Source organism: Meles meles, chromosome 12 (genome assembly GCF_922984935.1).
Source record: "Meles meles chromosome 12, mMelMel3.1 paternal haplotype, whole genome shotgun sequence".
Lineage (NCBI taxonomy): Eukaryota > Metazoa > Chordata > Mammalia > Carnivora > Mustelidae > Meles > Meles meles.
The window spans coordinates 19,813,345-19,820,653 of record NC_060077.1 but is presented as its reverse complement, the minus strand read 5'-3'; positions in this window follow the sequence as shown (position 1 = coordinate 19,820,653).

The window sequence follows — 7,309 nt, the reverse complement described above, 5'->3', positions numbered from 1 at the left end:
CTCAGGGAGGTTTCTTCTCTGGGAAAATGTGCCTGACACCCCAGAGGTTCTAGGGCCGAGGGTCACCCTGGTGCACAGGCTGTGAAGACCAGCCCAAGCACTCAGGGCAGCAGTAGGGAGCCATGAGCTACACCTTGAACCGCAGCTGTCTGGGGGCAGTAGGAGTCCATATTCATGGTCACTTGACAAGGAAAGCAATCATCCTTGGACCCACTTGGCCTGCAGCCAGTGACAAAGCTCCAGTGAGGCCCACAGGGGACACCTGAGCTGTCATACTCCCCCAGGGCTGCAGTAACTGGGCTGTAACAGGCATGTATTATCCTCAGAGGAGAGAACGGTGTGCTGCTTCCTTTTACTGCACTCGGAAATAATCAGCTTTTAATGAAAATTAAGGCAGGTGCCAGTCTGAGCTAAGATCTCGTGTGAGAACTGAGAGGACGCAGACGTCGTTAGGAGAGCTTAGTGCTGATAACACGAGGTCCTGTAGTATGCTCCCACTCATGCATTTTGTCCTTGAAAACCAGAATGGACTTTGACATCCTCTCAAAGACTGCATACATTTTGAATTCACACACGCCTTCTTTCTCGGCTCTCTCTGTTCTCCAGGTGCACTGGGACCAGTGAATCTGGGGGAGCAGAGCCGAGGGTGAGCTTGGGGAGAACCGTCCTCCTGAGACGGTCCAGCTCCCAAGCCTGTCCCAGAGTGGGCAGACTTGGGGATCTGGGGTCTGGTGCAGAGGGTTGAGTGGCCCCTGTCCTATCATAGCTGAGCTGGGGAAGTTGCAGAGGTATACAAAGGGGCCTTCACTTTCCAAGGAGCCCAGTCTGGGGACAGGCACCCCCAGCTGACCATCTCTGCCAGGGACCGGTCATGGTTCTCTGAGTCCAAGCTGCAGACTTGGGCTCCAGCCAGTGCCTAGCATCAGAAAACCTGGAAAATTACTTGGAAATTTCATGGCTTTTCAGAGTCCTTCCCACTTTCTGCTACCCATGCACACTGTGAAGGAAAGGGGAAGGCAGGAGGTGGGTTCAGAGGGACCTCCGCCTCTTCCTGGGTGAGTGTTCCCCGTGGGGGCTGGCCGATGACAGCACTTCCCAGAGACAGAATGCCCCATTGGTCCAGCCAGGGGAGTCATCCCCACCTTTGTGAGCACTGGCCCACTGCAAAGGGAGCACTCCCAGGGCACTTCAAAGGTGCAGAACAGAGCCGGTCCCAGGATGAAGAGTCCCAGGGCAGCCTCGCTCCCCACCTTCCCACCAGCCCCCATGGTGAGGGCCAGGGCCTGGCTTTTCTCCGAGCTGTCAGGACCAGGTGCCGGGGACCTGAATGTGTCCTCCCCCAGCACCCCTCCCCCCTCCCACCCTTATGGATACCCAGGCCTCCCAGGATCCAGGAGTCCTCCACCCAGCAGCGGGGTGGTTCGACCGCCCAGGGAAGCCCCACTTCCCATCACCAGAGGGGTGCTGGGTGGGGGGCCCTGATGGCAGGAACAGCCAGGGAGGATTTATGCCGTGAGCTGACCAGGAACTTCCACGGAAGCTTTTTCATCCAACAGATAAAGGCTCCAGTGCAAGTCTTCACCGCACCACTGAAGCCGAGAAGAGATGTGCACATGAGGGTCATCTTCCGTACACACACGGACGCTCCTCTCTGGGGAAGATTGAACGGTGATGACTTAGAGTGGGGACGTGGCAGACAAAGGAGGACTCAGACCCGCACCCCATCTCCCTCTCAAGACCAAGCACTGAAGACCAGCTGCGGCCCCTCTCCCCTCCAGACCACGGTCACCCAACACGGCTGGCCCAGAGCACCCCACGCTCAGGTCGAAAGGGATCTCTGCGCCAGTATCCGGTCCTTCCCATTTTACGTCTGAGTCCGGGGACCGGTGTCAGCCTGTGTACAGGTCACGGCCGTGCTGTCGCTGGGGCTGATCTGCAGGCGTCTGTGTCACCTGCGGGACCTGCCCGCAGCTTAGCGGTCTGCTTGCTGCGTGAACTTCCCACGGTGCGAAGGGCAGCTGCTGTGTTACCTGCGTGTGTCCCGCCGAGTTAAGGGTGAGGCTGGCATGTTTCCTGAGGCTGTGCTCCTGCCATGCTCCCTGAGTGTGCATCTGCACGTGCGAGCTAGCTCCAAGTGGGCACTCTCTGAGTGTGATGCTGGCCAAGCTCACACGGTCCTGTCCACTGGCCCGCCATCTATGTATGCTGCCCGCAGGTGCACACATGGGGTGGTGGGTGGGATATTTCCAGTGTTGTCTGTGACCGCTGTGTCGTGCTTTCTCAGTGTCCCCTGAATGTGTCACCCTGTGGCCCTTGCACACGGCCCGCTGTGCGTTGTCTCTCACTAGTGCTGCACACCCGTGTTCTCTGTGCACTGTCTACACCCAGGCCAGCGGCTCCCGGGCACCCGCACTTGCACCTGATCCCAGGCATGCCAGCCTCGGTGCTTTCTGGATTTCCTGAACGTGGCCATGCACGTGTTCCTGTCCCGGGGCAATGTCCGAGCACGGTGCTTTGCCACCTTGATGCCACACCTGCTGCGGGCAAGCTCGTCCCGGTGCCCAGTGTCTCGTTGGGGGTTCCGGACTTCCAGGGAGGCTGCAGAGGCCAAGGAGACCCCAGAGACCAGGGAGCTTGTAGAGGCAGTGCCGGATGCAGAGGTTGCAGAGGGCAAGGAAGTCGGGGAGGTCAGGGAGGTCAAGGAGGCCTCGGAGGCTCAGGTAGCGCCCTTCCGTCCCCACAGCCTGGCCGCTCCTTGTGTCCCGGACAGATAATGATGCCAAGGCCCTACGGTGACGCTCAGGGCCACGTGCGATGGGTAGATCATGACCTGGACCGTGGCTCCACAGCTTCCCACCTGCCGTGAAGAGGGTCCTCGTGCTGGAATTGACAGAACTCACCGCAAAGGGGATCCCGCCCAGCACACTCAGGCACGGATGGAACCAGGGCTCCAGCAGTGTCATCAGAGTGAGGGACTCTGGCAGAACTTCTAGAACGCTGGCTTGTGATGGGCTTACAGCAGCCCCACGGTTCCCTGTCCAGCTGCAGTGAGAACACCGCATGGTGACAGGGGTCTCCCTAGGTGGAGAAGGCGTCCAGACTGGCTGCTGGGTGGTACCCTCTTGTTGCTGCTGGGAGAACCCAGTGTAGCAGGAAGCTGAGAGCACGGAGGCTGAGCCTACAGGGCACTCAGACCCTCACCCACCTCCACGGACGTCTGAGGCTTCATCTTCCTTGTGTTCTTCTGTACCTTCGAGGCTCCCCTCACCTGGGTCCACTGGGCATCCCCTCTGGACCCTCAGGGTCCCATGACCCTGCTCTGTGCCCAGTGCTGCGTGTTGGCCCCACTGGAAAACTGACTTATTCCCATGACTTGGAGTCAGTTTCGCCAGCCAAAAATAATGAAATTGCTGAGTGGAGGCGTCATCAGTCACTTCTATCCCAGAGTGTTTGATTTTCAGGGTGAACCCTTCCTCCCTCTGGCGTGCTAACTGGAAGGAACAGCCTGGGACCTGAGGTGATCGTGGTGAGCAGAGCACCTTCCAGATTACCTTTGTGGGGCCAGTCTAATCCGTGGGTCCTGAAACTGGGAGGACCTTGCCCAGCTGGCCAGAGACCAGGCGGGAGGAGGAGGGCAGATGTGCAGCGTGAGAGGGGCTCTGAAGTCGGAGCAGGGGGCCCAGAGCCAAGAAACTCACACGGCCCGTCCGGGTGAAAGGGCCCTGGGCTGACAGCCCGAAGGAAACAGGGAAGCAGTCCTACAACCGCAAGAATTCTGCCAAGAGCCCGAATGAACAAGGAAGTGATCCTGCCCCAGAGCCTCGGAAAGAAAGGCAGCCAGGTGAGACAGTGGTATTTGCCCAACGAGCCCCATGTCCCACATCTCCCCTGCACAGCTGTGGGACAAATTCGTGTCTGAGCCACGGACATGGTGGTAACTGGTTACATCGGCAATAGGAAATAAAGGAGATGATTCCGGTTCTGGAAGGAGCAGAAGCCCACCTTCCACAGACAGAGACTGAGGCCAGGTGTGTGCACCTGGTACTTGGGTGGCTCTGACTTGGGGACAGGAGACAGACCGAAGAGGAGGTAAGAAGGACAGGTCCACTGCCCAGGAGAGACGGTCTCCAGCATCCCCATCTAATGAAGGTGGGACTGGCTGAGTCAGCCCAGACCATCACGTGAGAGCACGTTTCCTGAGTGCTCACGCTGCCCATGCTTAGCAAACAGCGCAAAGCACCAACAGATCAAGCCCCTAGAAATGGGGAGAAAAAAAACGGATTTGGAAACTGTGTGATGTGCGCAAGGTACTGTATTTCCTAAAAGGATCTCATCTCGGCGCTGCCTCTGTCCTGTGGAAGCGACGCATCTGAAGACTGAGTTGGTACTGACGTTCCGTGGCTCTCACACATAAGGTTGCTCAGGGAGGCAAGGCAGACGCACTCGCCCGTATTTACCTTCCGGCCTGGGAACTTCTCCCCTTCCCGGTCATCACCAGCGATACAAGTGGTGATGTTGTTCCCAGAACGTCGTCTGTGGCCTGAGGCAGGCGACAGGACAGCTTCCTTTAAAGCATCCCGGCATAGCCTGGGGTGATGCAGAGCCAGGCCTGGGTGGAGCTGAGGCAGAGAACATTCCAGAAACACCGGCGGGGCCAGGCCCGGGGTGCTGTCGTGCGGAGGGGCCTGTGCGTGTTGGGGGCAGAGGGTGGCCCACAGGTCCTGTCCCCGAGCTCGGGCTCTGGGCAAAGCCCGCCAGGAGGCCTCGCCTGCCTGTCTCACAGCAGCTCCCTTCTCACATGCACTCGTCCTCAGAGCTGAGTCGCCTGCAAAGGTAAAACCACGCGCTGCCTTCCCGGCCTCCCTTGCAGCCGGCCCTCCCCTCTCACGTGATCCAGGCCCACCAATCAGAAGCCTCCCGTGAGCCTCTGCGCAAGAAGGGCCCCGGGAGGAAGATGGCGTCGGGGACTGACGAAGCCCCTGGAGTCTCGGAAGCTGGGCTGTCCCCGGGGCACGGGGAGGGGCCGCAGCCCGGGGTCTGGTTGAGTGGCCTTCCGAGGCACTGAGGCCGAGTCTCTGTCGCCGGTGGGCTCCAGAGTGTCCCAATGTCCACAGCTGCGGCCCAGTGTCGGCCTACCCTGGAGCGTGTTGGAAATGCTCGGGCTCAGACCGGCCCAGACCCGCGTGGGGCTCCGCGTGTCCGCCGGGCGCAGGTGAGGTGGGTGCACGGTCGCTGGAAGGGTACCTGGTCTGGTCCATGTCCGCCCCGCGGTAGGGGAGGGGGTGTGTGTCCTCTGAGGGTCCCTCCTGCCGCTGGCTTCTGAGGGGTGACGGGGCGGCCAGGTGACCAGTAGGCGTCCGGAGGAAACCCGTGCTCGTCAGGCACTGCGCTAGCACGCACATGGCCCCCCAGGGGCCGGGCTGGTCCTGCACGCTGGGACCCACGTGCACACACCGACACTTTCCCCTGGACGCAGAACCACAGAGACTCAGGGGTGGGTGCATCATTCCGGTCTCTCGTGTCCCCCGAATGGCGGGCCCCTCACCCTCCTCTGACCCTTTTGCTGATGGTGACCCTCTTCAAGCCCGTGGGGCTGGGTTTGGGAGAAGGATGTAGTAATGAGCGGTCACAGCCCCAGGCCACGTGGAATTCCCAGGCTCCTGCCTCTGTCTGGGAGGGTCACTGGGTGCAGGTCCCCACACTGCACAGCAGTAAGGATCAAATGCTGGTGGGTTCTTTGCAGGTCCAGCGGGGTGTGTGTGTGCGTGTGTCATGTCGTGTTGTGTCGCAGTGGACAGCACTGCCCTCCGTGTGTGTATGTGTGTGTGTGTGTGTTTGTGTGTGTGGCAGTGGACAGGACTGCCCTCTGTGTGTGTGTCTGTGTCACAGTGGACAGCACTGCACTCCACAGGGCAGAGCGGGCTGCTGCTCACTGGACCCCCCGTGGCTGACCTGGCGTGTGTCCTTGGTGTATCAGCAGGGCCCTTGGCATAGAGAGGTGTGGACCTCACCTGTTCCCAGTCGGTTGTGAATAGGATTTGTGCCCTGGCTCAGTTTGTCCCAGTAATCCTTTTCTGGGGAAGAAAATCATATTTGAGGGAGAGCCATTATGTACATATTGCTCTTGAAATTATAATTGCATGAAATCTCATATCTAGACTGAAAGGAATTGAATTTTGATTATTTAACTGCATTTGCTGTTGCTCTCCGGAGGATGGCTGTTTTTCCAACAGCTGTCTGCCTCATTCATTAAGAGTGATGTTTTCAGAGCAGCACCGTGGGGGACTTCTAGAAAGCTCGGGGAGTCTCAGGGTTTGGCCTGGTGGTCATTCTGAAGGACATGCCCATTCTGGGCGTGTTTGCCCTCAGACCTCATCCCTGCACTTCCCAGATGGTGGCATGGGCTGGTCTCTGCCCGGGTTCGTCCATAGGAGGCAAGTGCTGGAGGGTAGGGAAGAGAAATTGAGTATCTCTCTCTCTGCCCGGTTCTGTGCCTGTAATGGCTGCATCTCTGCCAGGCCTCTCCCTCCCCCCATGCATGGAGTGTGGGAATCCCACCTCTTTCTTGGTCTCTCTAACCCAGGTTTGGTGGCAGGTCGCTGGGCTGGCTTACCTTTGCTTCAGAGCCAGTGTCTTCTGTCTCAACATTTCCACACCAATGCCTGCATGAACCCTTCCCGGGGCAGAACACCTCAGTGGTTCCTGTTTACCTGGCTGGACCCTGTTGTGCTTGCTTCTGACCAAGACTCAAGCCTCTATACCCTCCTCCTTCATCCTCCCCCACCCCCATGCACCCTCCACCACAGCACCTACAGATTCCTATCACCCTGCCGGTAGGCCCCAGGACCTTTGCTCACACTGCCTGTTGTCAGGAGTTCTCACTGCAAACCCAGCCCCTCTTTTCCATCCCAGCTCAAGGTCACCAGTCTCGATCCTCCCATCTGTAGTGATGACGTCTGCTGGGTCCTCCTGGAGCCCCTGTTTGTCCCGTCTGGGGTGGTCAGTGAGAGCACGTTGTGGGCTTGTCACACATGTTCATCCTTTCACGCCCTAATTATCCACCAAGATGTCTTTGGTGCTTACTAGAAGACTGGCTCACATCAGCAGGATGCTGTCTCTTTACCCCTCTTGGCTCTGTTTTCCCCCGCGTGGGCGCTGGAGGCACAACAGTGGTTGAGAATTTATTTTCAGTTCCTTGGTGACACAAACTCTAGAACTGGCTTCATCGCAAAAACATCTGTTGATGCAGATAATGAACCATCCTTGGGTTGTTAGCTTCTAGCATGGATGGCTCTCCTAGGTTCTGTAG